The sequence below is a fragment of the Rattus rattus genome, chromosome 1, assembly GCF_011064425.1.
Source record: "Rattus rattus isolate New Zealand chromosome 1, Rrattus_CSIRO_v1, whole genome shotgun sequence".
NCBI lineage: Eukaryota > Metazoa > Chordata > Mammalia > Rodentia > Muridae > Rattus > Rattus rattus.
Window position 1 is genome coordinate 255,029,451 of NC_046154.1, and position 17,658 is coordinate 255,047,108.

At 52.7% G+C, this 17,658-nt stretch overlaps 1 long non-coding RNA gene across 2 annotated transcripts; it reads left to right on the top strand.

Annotated features, from left to right (window-relative positions):
* The first annotated feature begins 135 nt into the window (after positions 1-135).
* LOC116914650 lies at positions 136-17,082 on the top strand. 2 transcript variants are annotated; one of them, XR_004389760.1, is made up of 3 exons: positions 136-1,737; positions 5,065-5,148; positions 15,592-16,849. It is a non-coding gene; the product is annotated as an uncharacterized LOC116914650 (long non-coding RNA). The 2 variants fall into 2 exon arrangements; XR_004389759.1 differs by lacking the exon at positions 136-1,737 and adding an exon at positions 16,927-17,082 and having other exon boundaries at positions 4,556-5,148; positions 15,592-15,679.
* Positions 17,083-17,658: the final 576 nt, after the last annotated feature.

Sequence of the window (17,658 nt, forward strand, 5' to 3'; positions counted from 1 at the left end):
CGAGTTCTTGGTCGGTCGAATGCATGGCATTGGAATGCTACCTGCTTTGTCTCTGGCGTCAGCTGGCAAGCAGTCACGTGGCCGTATGCGTGAGGCCGGAGGTAGAGACCAGAAAACTCCTCCCGGGCGGGCGGGCTGTCTCCTCCTAGCTCTCTCTGCCCACCCTCTTCTTGGCCTTCAGCGTGGCTGCCTGGGCAGGCCGAAAGCAGTATAAAACGAGCAGGCTACCCAAGATAGACCACGGTGTGCCTGACCATCCTCTACTTGAATCGTTGTGCACAGAGAGGCCCTTAGCGCGTCTCACACGACGGGGAGGAGTTAGGCTCGTGCAGAGCGGTTTCTCCAAACCATCCTCTGGGGCAGACCTGGCCCGGGGGGTGCCTAGGGGTCTGAGGAGAGAGATAGCCACATCCCACTAGTGTGCCATTTCCAATCCTCCAGACTCATCGAGTCCCTCCGATGTCATATAAAGGGCCCAGAGTGACATGGAGCTGAGAGGACGGACAAGCTGATGCCACACAGGCAGGCAACTATAGGAGATAAATTTCAGCAAAATCACCCCGATCAGGCCCTTAGCCCCTCTGGCTGTTTCAGAGGCCTGGAGCATAGGAATGTGTCCCCAAGGCAGTGAAGGAATGGTTTTCCTTACACTCAAGGCTCTGAGAGGACAGCGACGATGTAGCTCAGTTCTACCCTGGCACTCATTCTCGGTGTTCTTGGCTGCTTGTTCACCCTCGGATGCTCTTGGCTCTCCCAGGCATTGGTGCTGAGTTCAGTGCTCAGCACTAGGGAGACTGCTTTTAGCATCCCGTCAGCTACATACCCCTTTTCGTCACATAGACGAGAAAACAGAAGCTGAGAGCAGTCTCATGGACACTAGCTATGTTCAAACCCATAGTCCAGACTCCTGGCTGAGACCGCTCTAGGGCCCATGATTACAATGGGTCACCCCGAGAGTCCTGAGCTGGAGTGGGAGCTCTGGTTCTCCCAAAGGAGTCCAGCCGAGGGCCGGCCACCTCCTGCTACTCTGTAGAACCCGGCTTAGGAACAATGCTGCCTCTATCTGGAGCAGTTCAGGCTGCCCGGACTCCAGGCCCCTCAGAACGGCTTGACTAGCTAGGCAGTCGCAACATGGCGCCAGGGCCACCCTGCCCATCTACAGGGCTGGCTGTTGCCTGGGCTGAGGCTGGGCTGGGGTTCCAGGCATCCTCAGGCTAGCTGCTGAGTGGTCAGGCACTGTGGCATCCTCCCTCCTCTCCCTGTCGTCCAGCCCCCCGCCTTTTTTTGGTGGTGGGTTTGGGGGCCCGGCCCACCCGCCTCTGCCACGTCTGCCATCCTCCAGGCACCCACGAGCATCTTTCGAAAATTCCCGGTGGGCGGGGCAGAGCCGTAGCGGCCGCCTCTGCGCCCCCCCCTCCCTGGGAGCCAGTGCCAGATGAGAGAGAGCAGGAGACAAAAGTAGCATTTTCCTTGTCCTCCTAGGCTGGCAGCAGGGTTTTCCCCCAGCGCCACTTGCTCCTGGCAGTCCTAACCCCGGGTGCCAGAGTGGCCAAGGCCCAAGCCAGGACCTGTGGACTGACGGACGCCAGAGCCCAGGAGGCCCAAGGGCCTGTCCGACAGAGGCTGGCACCTGGGCACGGTCTGGTGGCTGGCAGGAGCCCTCTTACCCAGCCAGGGCAGGGGACATCATTTTCACTTGCTGGCTTTTGAGAAAGTGACCCTGTCCTCCCGTTCCTGGTAAGTGACCTTCTCCCCTTCTCCTGCTTGGGGATGAGCCGAGGGCCCTGCCATCTTGTGCTCTGTGCCTGCTACGTCTCCTTCCTTTTAATTGGCTTAGCCCAAACCCCAAATTCTATTTCAGAGACACCCTCCCCCCACCCCCCACCCCCAATCCTGAGTGAAGCAGGCACTGCCAAAAACTGCAGGGAAGAAGCAGAAGCCAAGCCATTTATTTTTAAGATCTAAAGCTAGGGCTTTCGAAATGATAATGAAAACACACGGTTCGGTATTTCACAGTGGCTGCGTGTTCTGTTAGGAGTCGAGTGAGGGCTGGAGGAGGCATCCGTCGGCAAACCACCCTTCCGTGCCTTGTGTCGTTTTGTTTTGAAGGGGGCCTTATTATTTCACTACCATTTTTTTTTAATTTTAAATTTTTGGCAGTACTGGGAATAGCAGAGAGGGAAAACCCAGCACCATTGTAGGGTCCTCCAGCAAAGGGTGCAGGCAGGCAGGGCCAGCCATACACAGGAGGGAGGACCTTCGTGTTCGGAAACAGAGGCTCTTTTATTGTGTCCCGAATCCCTAATGCCACCATTCCCACAGTTTGGGGATTTAGTTCTTTTCTGCCTTTCGTTTCGCTTAATTTTTAAATTTATTTTTTTATTTTAAAAGAAGAAACTAATAGTGCAGTGTACAGTAATATCCGGGATTATTTTGCACTGTTTTTAAAGCACTCGTTTCTAAGGTTTTTCTTTTTCTTCCTTATTTATTATTTGTTTATTTATTTAGTTAGTTAGTTATTTTGAGGAGAGGATCTACCTCACAGTAATGTGTCCAGCCAGTAACTACCTGGCCAGGATGGGCAAGAGGTATCCGTGGACACCAGCCACCAGGCAGACCTCGGGAGAGCACCGAGTAGTCCCCAGGCCTGTCCAGTCCCTGTTTCACAGTGGTTCCTCACCTGCAGAGTTATGCCCGGGCACACACAGCCTAAACTGTGGCTAATGGAGGCAGGAGCCCCCTGAAAGACAGATCTTTGTGTAACCCGCCTGCCTGTGCTGCCCACGAGCTGAGTTAGTGGCTGTCTGAGTTTAGTCCCAGGCCCCATCCTTTATAAAAAGGTGACATTTGCAGAGCCCAGCTGCCCGCTTACCTCCACCCCTCTGGCAGGCTGACAAAAGCGCCCTCCACCACAGCCTGGTTCCCTATGTTTGAGGGTAGCCGGGGTCTTGATTTATGGGAACTGGGAAATCCGACACAGAAAGTTCCACTGTGCGGGAAGAGGAAAATTCCCAAGTACAGACATCTTTGTTTCCTTAGTCCAGAGGCACATGGGCTCTATGTGTCCGGGGGCTTGGCTGCAGCAGCCGCCCGGAGCAGACTCCTCCAAATATGAAGACGGAGCCCAGCCCAGCTGCTTTTGTTCTTACGCTAGGCAGCAGGAGATACGGTAGGGTTCGGGGCTGCGAAGACAGGCATATATAGCTGAGATAATTAAAACATTTTCACGATTATGACAGCCACATTCTGCTGCTGCAAGCTGGAGGATTTATTCCACCCAAATATTTAGCAAGCATCGGATAAAACACTAGTGGCAAAATAAAAGTAATAGCGGCGGGGGGGTGGGGGGAACGGGGACGACCCAGTGCGATATATTTTCAAAGGCAAAAGCGTGGCAAAGAGAGAAGTTAGGTGAGAAAGAAAAGGGAGGTCAGCAGCTTGAAAGAATTTGCATTTTAATAACTGCCCAGTCCTCACCTGTTGTTGGTTTTTTTTTTTTTTTAATAATTAATGTAGGTGAATAAACCTCCATTTCTAAGTTCTGGGTGGACGTGTGGTAGGATCTCCTGAGTGTTAAATCATCTTCTCTCGGACAAGATAGGCAAAGGCAGAAAAAGGATTCATAGAAATATCTTCATGGTGAAATTAGTACCCTTCCACGCTAAGTAAATTTGCCCACTGCTTTTAGTGCGTGTCCTCACGCCGTCCTTGTTAGTCCGAGATTATTGTAGATGTCCCCTTGCCACCTTAAGTTCTGAATTCCATTAGCATCAGGCCCCCCTGCCCCCCAAATGTAAAATGACAAACTTTTTTTTTAAAAGGGCAAAATCTCAGCGCTTTCCATGGAACCCAAAGTTTTTTGACAGTATTTAAAAACAAAACAAAAAAAAAATAGAAAGGAAGAACCACGCAAGGCGCCTCCCATATCATTGCCGCTATATAAATTCCACTATAGACAGAAATTATACATTCTCGAGGCACAGATGGGCTGGTCTGTCATTACCACCGCCTGGTACTTGTTGGAACACACGGCCTATTTTAATTGTGGAATCAACAATTTCGGAGAACTGAGGTCAAAATAAACACGGTGCATTTACGCTGAGGAGCAAACCTCTCCCACGGTCTTGTGGAAGGGCTGGCGGAACACCGTCACCCTGCTAAATGCTGCCTAAGTTTTGGTCTTCAGACACACGTGTGTATGCCATTCCTTGTACAATGGCTCATGCCGGTGGGTCAGAGCGCAACTTGCAGGCTCCGGTTCTCTCCCTCCACCACGTGGCGTCCAAGGATCGGATTCAGGTTTTCAGGCTTGGTGGGGCAAGCTCCATTCCCTGCAGAGCTATCTCACCCATTCTGGTCACCCTCTTTTAAGACGCCAAGTGCGCCGTGTCAGAGGCCCTTCCTCGTTTTAATTAATTACTAACTTCTAATCTTGTTCTCCTGTGTGAGCGCCCTAGCTCTACCCTCGAATTCCAACTCGTGGGGCATGGAAATTATCGATATCTTATTCACTAGAAGGAGGCTGGGTTGACGTACATGCAATTGTTTTGAGACCTGCCTGCATGGAAAAAAAAAAAAGAAGAAAAGAAATCAAGTTATAAATATTTCAAATGGTTGAAAAGTACATTCAAGTCCAAACTTGAGGAAAAAAAAACCATAGTGGGTCAATTGCACAGAGTAGGTATTATATATAGATAGATCGGCAAGATAAGGAAGTGCAGAATTTATTGGGCTGTATCAACATACTGGAGGCCGGAGCTTTCACAGCCACAATAATTTGCAGACGATGATAACGGCTTATTTGGGGAACTGTGCACCTGTGATGATGTAATCATCTCTAAGCTGTGCTTTCTCCCCCTTTCCCATGTGTTCAGCACTGACCTCTGTACTTCTGGATTCAAGTGCTGTACTCCCGGCCTGCAGAGAGCATTTAGGGCTCCTGCTTTGGGAGAGAGGCAGGGAGGGGGTGCATCTAGTCCCTCAACTGCCATCCCCAGGAGCTCCAGTCCGTCCCCCCCACCAATTGTTAATAGAAGTACGTTTCTGTGGTTTGCTTATCCAAAGGCTTGTACCCACCGGTGGAGATGATAGAGAACAGAGAAGATAGAAAACACTGATGAAGTCCGCTGCCGCAGCTGGCTGGGAGTGGTGAGTGAGTTTTTAACCTCTTCATAATTTCCCTGTGGGTCTACTGGTCTGTCAGCTGCAGCCTCGGAGATGGGAACGTGTTGCTGGGCTGGCCACCATAACGGAGGCAAAATGAGACAGTGTCTGCAGTGCCGCGTCGATCGTGGACATGGCTTCGGGACCGTTTGGGCTGAGGGCGAAGGGGGTTTTCCCTTTTGCAAGAGCACATGCTGGGGGTGAGTGGAGTCAGACTGACTTTGTATTCTGACTGTTAAGTCGGTTCACTTCCTGAGCCTCGGTTTCCTTGTATGTAGAATGGGAACAGAACCCAAAGGCCTAACCCCAAACCAGAAAGCTTAGTTAATGGAGTATACCAAACATGGCTTCCTTACTGTACTTTGGAACATTCCCAAAAGCAGGGAGCTCCTTCCTCTTTTCTCTCTGGAGAGGTGGGGAGTCGGAGAGATTCAGGCAGCTAAGTAGTTAAGTTAGGTCAAGAGTCAGGCCCCACTGGGCCTTTCTCCTGGTCCTATGGGCCAGCTAAGGTTTCACTCGTGTGTGCCCCATACATATACGTGTGGATGTACAAGGAGCTCTTTGCAGAGGTATGTGTACAAATGCATGTGTTAGTGACCTGCACAGACAAATGTGGGTCTCTGTAGTTTCCCACTGGCTGGCATTCCGGCTTGGACCAGGTCCCTGTAGTAGACGGGCAATTTTCACCAAGGTGGGCAGTGTCTTTTAGATATTGTCCCTCCTCTTCTTAAAGTGGACTGTGAAGCCCTTTGTACACTCAGTAGACAATGACTACAGTAGACAGCCCGTCAGGATCCCTAGGGGCCAGAGATGAGCCTCCTTCTCTAGACCGGGGGAAGCTGAGGTAGATGGGGGTGGGTTACAGTCGGTCCCAGAGCAGAGAGGGTCATAGGTACTCACCAGGCCCAGGCAAGGCCCAGGCGAGGCTTAGACTGCCTTTCCTCTACATGGATGGGCAGTTCCAGGCGCCGGCCATTTGCAGACCTGGAAGGGTGAGAGTGGGCCTCAGGGCCCAGCAGAGGAAATGGCGGCCCAGAGCGGGAATCCGGGAAGGCGGGCCGAGGGCGGGGAGCTGCCCGGAAGTCCTGCTTCTGCCGCTGGTCAGCTGCTAGGGGCCTTCTTATAAGGAGCCACCAAAAAGACTGGGCCTTTCTGGACAGATCCGTGTGTGCCTATGTTATATGCATGCTGAACCCAGGGCAGGGCTGGCCTCTCAGAAACACTGTATGACTCAAGGGCCAGATGAGGTGGGACAGAAGGTCGTGACCCACGTTCTGACAGGCCTTGGAGCTTGGTTTTTCAAAAGAGGGATGCAACATCACTCTCAGACCCTGGAGGAAGCTCACGTGAGTGTTTGGCTGGGAAACCCACGATTGGTCGGCTTTCTTAACCTTATTGTGTACTAGTAGGAAGATCTAGGAAGTCCGAATTTCTAAGCGAGGTACTTGTTCATGTCAGCCTCAGTTTTCCCCCCTCTAAAAGGGAAGGGCATCAGACATGTAAATTAAGTGTCTGTAATGTCACAGGGCATTTGGCTACATGTGGGCTTGCCGAACAGTACCAGTTGTAGGTGGGCCGTGGAAAAGAGTCACTAGCATAGAGCCTTTGGACTCTCTAGGCTTCTGTACTTGGGTAAGGACCGCAGGCTTGGAGCAGGAGTGCTCAAGAGGCGACCTGGTCACACCAGTATGTGCTGGAACCTCTGGCCCAGTTTCCTGGGTGCCCAGCCCTGCCCAGGATTCCTGGGGTGGGTGTGTCTATCTTCTGGCTCAGCCGTAGTTGGAGGGATCCTGGGATCCTGCCTGCCTGCTCTCTCCCTGCCAGGGTGCATAGGATGAACCTCACCTGGGCTTTCAAAGTCCCAGTTAGTCACCTATTCCGTGTGCCAGGTGCTAGAACGTGGGACCTTTCAGAATCTAACACGGCTGTGATCAGAGGTCCCAGTGGCAGGGAGACACACTCTAATCATCCCAGACCTTTACTGTGGACATGAGCCACCCAATGCCAGTACACTGAGAGACTCGGCACCTGAGGGGTAGGGTGCAGGAGTCTCAGCCTGCATCCATTGTACTCTAGCACTCTGGGAAAGCTCCGTCCCTGAGACAGATGTCACCCCTGGGCCATCCGGTGCCAGGCACCCGAAAGTGAGCACTCCTACCTAAGGCCAAGCATGTGACCTCAGCAAGGGGCCAGGATAGCAAAGGAATGGCCACTGTGATCAATATGGCTGACAAGAGAGGGGATAAGACCAGGGTGAGCAGGCCCTGTTGGAGACCTCTGTGGCTGAGAGAAAGCTTTGGCTCAGGCGAGAGCTTGGCCATCATTGGCTCTTCCCAGAAAGCACCAGGATAGGTTATATAGCACAAACAGTTCTCATTCTGTGTGACTAGGAGGACCGATTTTACAAAGTACCTACTAAGTGCTAGTACCTACTAAGTGCTAGGCCCTCTCTGGGACTTGTCAAGCATTTAAAAACAACAGCGTCCGCTTTCATTTTAATGTCTCCAATTCCGTTTTGTCTCGACATCTGACCGGGGCCCATGGTAAATGAGCTAGAATGTGGAGCAAACAGAGCGCAGTTCCTATCCTAGAGAGAGAAGTCCCCATCTAGCGAGTGCTGGACGCTGACCTTTCTATACAAGCAGGTCAAGGTTCAGAGAGGCAGGGGGAGCATTCCCACAGACACACACACACACACACACACACACACACACACACACACACACACACACACACATAGCTTGGGTACCAGACCCCCTGCCCTAACCAAGATTTTCACCATGCTGAACGATCTGGCGTTGGACCCCTGTTTATTTTCCGCCTTTCGGAGGCTGACCTTGGCTGGTTTCTCCTTAGGCACCCAACACCAGTAAGGATCTTTCCTTTGACCTGGAGTTCTGCCTCAGTGAAAAGAAGTTGTCCTGAGGGGAAGTTTGGGGTTGCTAGAGACCTCTCTAGCAGAACCGCCATCACTTCTCTGCTGAAGTCTGCAGACCTGAGTGTTCTGACGCTCTAGGGTACTGCCTCGGCTCATGGTTTCCATACCTAAGGTCTGCTGTGCTGTGGACCACACTCAGGGTAACAGCGAGAGATGAGAAGGAGGGAGCGTGGTGTCGCCGTTGTTCCCCGTGGCCCTGAGGCAGGGGGCTACTTGGAACTGTGAGCCTGGATGCTGTATCCTAGGTCATGATGGGCTCATGAAAGGCTAGTTCTTTAGCGTAAGTGGCGACTGTGTCAACATACAAAGCAAGGGAGACGTCTAAGACATCTAGCTGCCTCAGTTGGTGTGGTCAGTGCTGGGGGCTGTGTCCCCAAGCCCACAGAGTCTCTTGCATATCAGAATGGTGTGGAGCTCCCTCGATTGTTCAGGCCCCATCACACAGGTTTTAGGCTCTGTAGCACACCAGACCAAGTGTGCCTGAGGGAGGAGGCCCGACAGTACCATCCAGAGTACAACGGAGGACCATGGCGCTCCAGGCTTCCCCACCACCACACACTTTACAAGTACCAGCAGGCCCGAGGCACACAGAGCATCCACATGGCTGGCACGACACATGCAGACATATTCAGGAGTGCCAGGCTCCCGCTTAGATGCCATAGACTTACTCCCTTCTGAGGAGGCTTAGGTCATGGGTTTGGAGCACCTAAGGAATCCAGGAGACTTCTTGGAGGTGATGGACTGACAGCCCCGGCCTCTTCCCTAAAGCTGACCGCCATAGCTATGGCTGCAGGGCCCCCGCGCCCAGCCCTGCTCCTGCCACGTCCCAGGGCTCCCTGCCAGGCGCCACCCCCACCCCCCCACCAGCCCTGAACAGGCCACATCTGCTGCAGCAGCCACGCCAGAGCTCCACCTCCTATCCTGTCCCCATGGAAACCGGGGCGGGGGGGGGGGGAGTTAGCCGCTGACTGGTTTCCATTAGAGCAGCCTGCTTTTCTGGAGCCCTGCCCCTGAGCTTCAAGGCCTCCCCAGAGACTTCTTCCTGCATTTACTGAGCACCACTCAGTCTGTGCCAGGGGGCCCAAGGGTCCCAGCCCTGCCCACACTGGCCGGCTTACATCAGGGAAGTATCAGGTGGGTTCAGGGCCCTGCCAATCACTAGGGATGCTTTGGGTCAGTTATGGTGTCGGGACTTGGTCCTTCCTCACTGAAAACCACCACCACACAGATTTTTGTGGCCCAAAGAAGCCGTGTGCCCAAGTCAGTCCTGCCTGGATTCCAGAACTCTCACCCAGTCATAGAACCTATGATACCTTAGACCCCTTCAAGTCTCTGGGCCTTGGTTTACCCATTGTCAACATGAGGGGGTTAGCAGGTTTCCTATGTCCCTTGTAGTAGTGCTTAAATAGGGAGGGAGGGAGAGGGAGACAAGAAAAAGAAAAACGGAGCCACACTAGTGTTAGCTCCTCTGGGTTCCAAGGCTGCGGTTTTGTTTGCTTTCAGAGAAGGGGGTTTTGAAGGAATCTCGGTTGTGGAATGTGTCTGAGACACTAGTTGGAGAGGCCAGGCACAAGCAGCCGGAGCCCTTAGCATCTGTTTGGCATCCAGTGACCCAGCTATGAATGCAGCAATAAGAGGCTTCAGCCCTGCCAGAGGGCTCCACAAATGACTGAAGAGGTTTCCAGAGGTCAGAAACATAGGCCTAAAATGAGATCCCACTTTTAAAAAAACTCAGTGGGTTCATCCCTAGGGAGGTGGGGAGGCCTGGCAAAGGGATACGCAGTGACTTTGCAAAGTTCACCCGAGGGCTGTCCGTGTCGGTGGCAGCTTCAGCCTGGCCTTTATGCTGGTGGCACAGGACCCTCCTCCTTCCTGGAATTAGGAAGCTGCAGTAGACAGCGTGGGTGTAGGCATTGGCACTGGCTCTGGGGCAGCTTTTGAGTAGCCTCCAAGTGGGAAGATTGGCTCCTGGATGTTTGGGAGAGACCATCACAGATACTGGTACAATGGAGGCTACAGCACCAGGCCTGGAACTGCCAGCATCAGACTAAGTCACCCAAGCCACTTGCATTGCCTTCAGTGCCTCACTGTTTGCATCTGCAAAATGGGCACAGTAACTCAGACTCTGTGTGAGAGCTAGGTGAGAAGAGAGGCCAGAGCTGGATCAACAGCAGCAGGCGGGATCTAAGTGGTATTAGCATGGGGTCCTCATGAACCCAAGAGGCCACACATTCCAGTTGCTGCTGCTGCCCAAGTACCGAAGTGCTTTGTCTTCATATTTTCTCTCTCCCTATTCGAGCGCTGTGCCAGCCTCCTGTCCCTAGGTCTCCCGGGCTCATTGGCCATCCCACTGTCAGGGAAAGAGTAGTGCATGAAGATTCTGTCTCCACCCACAGGGGTGGGTGTGGTGGCAATTTTTTTTTTTTTTTTTTTAGTTTTCTGCCTGGTCGGGGAGAAAACTGGGATGAGGTTGATCTTTTCTGGGAGCTACTGTGCAGCACGCAGACGTACGACATGGTAGTTGTAGGCTGAGAGAGCTGGGTAGAGCAGAGGGTTGGGCCTGGTCTGGGCTGATTTAGACATCCAGGAGACTGGGAAAGCAAAGGAAATGAAGGAAATTTCCCCAGGGAAGGGAGAGACGAGATAGAGGAGCTTAAGTACCCAGATAATTATTAAGCATGACCCGATGATTTACCGCCAGGCGGACTGGCTCCTCTGGTCGCCCCCACCACCTCTCCTTCTGGGCCCCCCATATGCCCTAGAGACTAGCCATGGGGAAGGCAGAGAGGCAGTGGACATGGCCCCATGCCCAGACTTTACATTGTCTCCTAGGGTTGGGCTCCAAATAGGCTCTGGGCGGGAGTCACTGTGAAGGGGGACCAAGCTTTACCGTGCTGGGCTCAGACATCTGGTCTCTGGGTGGCCTCAGAGAACTGACCCTACCCTGCTCCTTTGTATAGACCAAGGAAAAGGGGCTATGAGATCAGGCACTTAAAGACTACACCTTAGCCTGTACTCTGTTTCACAGCTGTGGGGACCTTAGTGGGCAGAGTGAAAAAGCCTGACCCTCCCACCTAAAAGAGGGTTCCCATCCGTTCTCAGTGATCCAATCTCCTTAGTGAGACATTTGCCGTTTGTTTTGAAACAGGGTCTCGCAGCATAGCCCTGGCTGGCCTGGAACTCACTATGTTGACCAGGTAGGCCTTGAACCCACAGAGAGAACCCACCTGCTTCTTTCTGCTCCTGGAGTCCTGGGATTAAAGGTGTGTGCTACACCCTGTTCTTAATGGAACTGCTGACAAGCCTCGTGTCTCCACACGCTTTTTCATTTGATTAGGACCCCTCACCACCACCTAGGAGCCCTGCCAGCCTTCTGCTTACCTCCTACAGTGTGGGCTTACAACCCTGATGGTCCTTTCACCCCTGTGTCTACACCAAGAGCTCCTTGGGCAGGATGGCTATAATCATCTATGGCTCTTACAGCCTGGCTCAGATGTGTTTTAGGGGAACACTGAAGGCCTGGAAGGAAGGTCCCCTATGCCTTCGTGTATGGCACCTGGCTGGGACCCCTTCCAGGGACTTTCTGCAATATCATGAACACAATACCTTCTAAAGTTGATCCACGTAACAGCTCAGTAAGGTTGTTTCCTGACAGACAGGCCTGAGAGTTCCTGAGGGAGGACAGTCTCACTGCAGCAACCTTGTCTGCCATCTTTCTGTTTGCCATTCACCTTTTGGGGTCCGTGATCAACATATCGAATATGTCTTCGTCCAGAGAGGCAGGCATACGGTCACTAGATTATAGCTGTATAACAAGTGTGACCCCAAGCTAGCTCATTGTTGACCAGTGGGCAAGAGCTGTGCTAAGGAACCAGGGCCCGTTCCTTATGAGCCTTGGCCCTCACCCTCTCTATCTCCCTCACTTTAACTCTGATGTTGGTAGGTTTCCTGAAGGTTCCAGAGTCCAGGTTTGAAGGAGCTGTCTTGAAAGCATTCCTTAGCTTCAGCCTGGGACCCTGCTTCTGAAGTGTCTCTAGAGACCAGGAGGACTCACGTACAACACACTGTAGGTGTCCGTTGTCTACTGAGAAACTAGGATCTAACCACCCCTTCCCCAGCTCTGACACCTCAGCCCTGTGGCTGAACCTATGCAGGGAGGACAGCCCACCAGGCTTCTGGCACACCTCAACCACTATGGGGGCAGGTGGACACACACGCATGCTCGCACACACGCACAGTTGGGTTGTATGCTTAGGCCAGACAGAGGGCTATTGGCCTCTGCTTTCTTTCTTTTTCCCTTTGGGTCCCAGATTTTTGACTCGTGAATTTTGCTCCTTTTGCACTGGAAGGAAAACACTGAAGTGATACAATTAATCATCTGCCCAGAGATAAACTGACCCCGCCTAAATTACCACTACATGTTTGTCCTCAGAACAGAGGCAAAATGTATGCCAAGTAGCACCATCCATCAGCGTGCACCAAGGCTCTTAACAGAAGCAGAGATGATTTGCAGGCACCATAGGGGTTCTACGAGGTTGGTATCTCCCCTAGTCCAGATAGCTGATGGCTACAGCAATGGTGTCCGTTTAGGGCAGGACTCACGTGTACTGGGATATTCTCAGTCCTTGATCTGAAAACAACACCTAAAAATTCCCCCTGGAACCCAGGCCTGTTACATTGCCCGTCACAGACACTTGCATCTTTTGTGAAAGTTACCTAAGCATCCCAGGTGGGTGTGCTGATGCCTTGGGTCTGTTGGTGGCTTGATCTGTAGAATCAACTGGACATTAGTGGGAGCAGGCAGTCGGCAGTGGGGAACTCCACTGAGAGGCTGCTAGGTGGATGGGAAGCACACCCGGTTGCTTTATAACCTGCCTATGAAGTCCATGGGAATAGCAGGTATAAATGACCTCTCTTAATATACAGAAGTGTGGCTCAGAGAAAACAGGTTCTTGAAGGCCATGCAGCCAGAAGATTCTGTTCAGCTCTCACCTTTGGATGGAGCCAAAGCTCTCCCAGGGTCCGTCATTCTGCCATCTTAGATGGATGTCATGGCCCCACTGATTCCTGTATGGACACCTAATTGTGGTTATGAGCCCGGGTAGGAATGAAGTTGAGGGAGGGCTGGGCTAGACCACCAGGATCTTCGGCTTGGTGCTTGGTCTGACAGATTCAGCACTAGCTTTGTAGGGCCATGAACCATAAGTGGTGTGGCCCTGTCGCACAGGTGATTATGTCACAGAACATAAGCATTAAGGAACAGAGGGACAGCTTTGGGAGGCTCATCAGCTCGAGAGGAGTAGTGTACACCTGTGATTCATCCAGAGGTTTTTAGGGCAGATAATGTAGCATTTGTCAACTCCTGGGTCCCAGTGGGGTCCCCCATCCATGGCTTTGTGGTTCCATGACTGCCCAGGCCTGGGCAACACTCTGCTTTGCCATAGGCAGAGTGGGTGAAAAGGCACAGAAGAAATTGACTGCCAAGAGGAAGTCTGTGGGTACGTGTCGGAAGTTAGAGGGAATCGGGCAAAGCCATCTACAGCTGGGGTCCCCCTTGAGCAGCCATGAGAACTTTCCCACTGTGCCCACCCAGGCGCATTCCCGTTTATTCAGGGTGGAACCAGGTCCCTTAGAACCACCCTTGTGCTGTAGATGGGCACTCTGTACTGTCAGCGTGGGAACTACATGCGATCATGTGTCCAGAGTAGGCCCGAGGTGACTTGTGTAGCCTCAGCCATTGCCCCTATAGGATGGTGCTCAGCCCCTCGCCCCCAAAAGTCTGGTCAACATTTCTGTTTCCTGTGGCTGAACTATTTCATTCTGTGTCACTTGGCCCTACACCTGAAGCCTGGAATTTCTAAGTTTGGGTAGTGACCTTGTTTAGGGACATGAAATTATGCTCTCTTAAAAGGGGCTGGGGGTGGGGTGTCTTCTGACAGCTCTGCAGGCTCCCCACTATCTCGTTTGTGGCAGAGCCCCTCTTGGAGCCAAGCAGCTGCAGACTTTACCAGTTTCAAGGCCACTGAGGTTTCTTTCCCAGGGAGGCAGTTATGGTCCCCTAGTGAGGCTAGGTTAGCTAGGCTGTGGTAGCTGTGAGCAGCAGGCAGCTATCCCAAGATCATTAAACAGGGGAATCTGTTCACTGTGGGCTCAGAAGTGGAAAGGGTCTTACTTCTGGCCCAGGCCAAAACGAGAGGTGAGAGAGGTCTAGCTGTCAGGTAAGGAGCGGTGTGGCCATGGACATTCCCCTTCTCAAGAAATACGATCAGAAACTTGGACTTAGTTCCCTCCTGACCCCTAGCTTCCCTGGGACCTTCATAGCCCTGTGTGGAGGAAGAACAGTGTCCAGTTCCCAGTTTCACTTACAGATACTACAGTTTGTGGAGATGGAGAGAGGACATCTGTCCCTAGTGGGTCTCAGGGCCTAGCACATCAAAGGAGCCCTCAGCAAATCCCTCAGGTCTCAAGGTCTCGAGTTTGAAGAAAAATCATTCTCTGGAGATTATGCTGTAAGCAGTGACGTGACAGGCCTCGTGTTCGGGTTGTCCATGAGACAGTAGCCCTAGTCTTATAGCGACAAGTTCTGGAGAAGGCCATAATCCTAAGAGGATATGCAGAGCCTTCTTACAACCAGGGTTCACGGACACATGGATGCCCGGGCCACGGTGGGCTCAAGAGGGCAGGAAAAAAGCAGCTGATCAGCCCAAGACCAAAACACCTCATGTATATAGGGAGGAGGAAGGCCCCGGGAGTCATTCTGGCCAGAGATGACTCCTAGTCTTGCTTTCCTGCTGCCATTCTTGGCTCTTAATGACTACTGAAGTTACTTCTTGGTAGTGACCCAACGTCCTGTTTGTGCTTGATAAACTTCAGCTCTCCAGTGTCTGGTTCTCAGAGTAAGACGAGCAATGAGATACTTATGAATTCCAGGCCCTGCCAGGCCCAGGATATATGCTAGTTGAAGGACACCCTTGCCTCAAAGCTCCCAGGTCTATAGGGTCAGTGCCAGCATTGGAGGGTCCTCCACTCTGATGCAGTGCAGGTGATCTAGGGCGGCAGAACATTCTGGCCACAGGGAATTATGGGTGCCACCACAGAGAGGTTGGAGCGAAGGGAGGGTCTTAGCCAGGCACCAGCAGCCAAGCCCTATGATCCCTTCCTTCCTCTAGTCACAGAGGACTCTAGGGAAGGGCTTAGGTCTTCTCTGTAGGAGCCATTGCAGGGTGATGGTTTGGGATGTGGGTCCTGGCGGGCCAGAACTGGTTAAAGCCAGGCATGGCTTTCAGTGCGGTTCTCTGTCTCTTGTGACCTGAAACTCCAGTCCTCTGGTGCCAAGGTCATGGTAGATAGTCTACGGGTCTTCTTATCTACAGTTGGCTCTGAGAGTAACTGAGGAAGGGAAGGCCACACTACCCCTGACCCTTCTCTGCCCCCGAACTACATGGCCTGCCAAGCTGACACCTCTGTTTTGATTTCCTTATGTCTTGCAGAACCTGGATGCTCCGGAGGGACACCTGCCCCCAGGAAAGTAAGCACCTGTCATGTGTATCAGAAGACCCCCTTCCGCCTCACACACAGGTAACTGCCACACTTGGGCAGAGAACAGCTCGCTCCATCAGAAATAGTCTTGGAGATGACCGCGTACTGGCAGGCAGTTACTCTCCAGCCCTGTCCTCAGAGGCTCTACCTGGTGCCAGACCTACCCTGCCCCCAGCCCCTCAGGGGCTCAGCCTGGCCTCCAACCAGTGAGAGAGATCCTTGCCCAGGACAGGACAGGAGATAGTGCCAAAGATCCTGGGTCCCTGCTCCAGCCCCGCCTTCTGCCCTGCGGATTAGGTGGCCTGAGTTGTCCTCTTGAAGCAGATGGAATCCGGCAGGGACAGATTTGCCTGTGGTGGAGGGCAGGATTAGCTCTGAGACAGCCCAGGCACACAGTAGGTACCCTTTGCACCTGCCATTCATCCAGATGGGCTGTCAGTGTTTAAGCCTCAGTGTACTGGTTCACAAAATGGCCGGGGATACCTGCTAATGGAGATCCAGGGGCTATAGAGTGATCTCTAGAGCGCCTGTACCTTGGGGTGAAGGCCCCAGAGAGCTGGACTCAGTCTTTGAAAATAGTAGGTACCCGGAGGTGGCTGGAGTCAGAGTGCTGTCACCACTCTCTCTAGACTTCCCCAGCCAGCCAAAGCAGACTCAGAACTAGCCATCCATCACTCTGAGTCATCCAGTTGGAGCCTACACCTAACAGCAGGTTAAGGCGTTGTATCTGCCTCTGTCCAGTGGGTGAGGCTGTGCTGACTTCTCTCATGCTATGGCTAAGAAGGGCCCTGTATCGAGGAGCCCAGACCTGTGGGGCTCTGCAGCCTCAAGTTAATTTCAAAGAGAATGTCTAAGAGGTCCCATCAATTGGGATGACCTAGCCATTTGGAGGACTGGCCTAGACCTGCCACACATCACTTAGATAAGGTAGGGCATCCACTCCGCCCCTGGCAGGATACCTCCCGGGCCTGGATTCAGTCTGGCACATTCAAGGGGTGCAATTCCAACCTTACCAACTGGACCTTAGAGCCCCAAACTTGCCATGGCTCCCTAGTCTAAGCTCATGACTCAGAGACCTCATAGCCCAGTGTCTCCAGGCCACAGATGAGATGGGGCCACATAGATGAACTAGTCTCCTGGCCTTGAGCAACCGTGAGTTCCAGGTGGCTCCTAAGCTGGAGGCCTTTTGAGGGGCCCTCAGGTTGGGGTTCGCAGGAAACAAAATAAATGTAAGAGTAAAGCTCATAGATGCACCCCAGCGTCTAACTGTGTTGCTTCTCCTCTAGTCACCGGCCTCTTCTTGACAACTTCCCCAGGTGACTCTGAGAACTCAAGGACCATGTCCAGCTCAGGTCAGTGTCACATTTTGGTTGTTTACGGGACTCAGGGCCACCTACCCCAACCTTCCTGGATATTGCTATGGGACCCTGCAGCCATGCAGGCCTGGAAGTTTGCATGTGCTGGGTCTTGACTGGGCAGTCTCAACCCCTGCCAGCCTCCTTGAGGGACTCCAGGATGTCCAAACACAGCCAGGTGTAGACAGGGCCATCTGTCAGCCCCAAACCATCAAGAAAGAGATGGGAGAACAATGAGATGTCCCTGGGACATTCGTGTCACCTGCAGTATCACTCAGGGCTCAGTGGCAAAGGTCCTGCTTCCTCTGCCTTGGATACCTTGCAGTTATAAGAGGGGATCTATGTACTTGGGATTTCTTGTGCTTAGAGGTAGTGGCCTACCTGGGCACTGTGGTCACACTTGTCCCTGTCCCTTGGAGGCAGACCCCAAGTATAGCTTTGGACCCACCTAGATAAATCTAGGGATTTGATGTGGCCATGGTCAAAGGCAGCCTCATCTGCCAGACTGCAGGCAGGGCTCTGTGCTGTGTCATATAAGCCACAGCAACCTGCATTTGGCCCTGGGACCCCTCTGCTACCCCGTGCATTGGTGTGTATGGGCTGCTGCACACCCCCACCCCCTTGTCTTTGTATCTGCACCTGGGGCAGGGCTCTTAGAGAGTG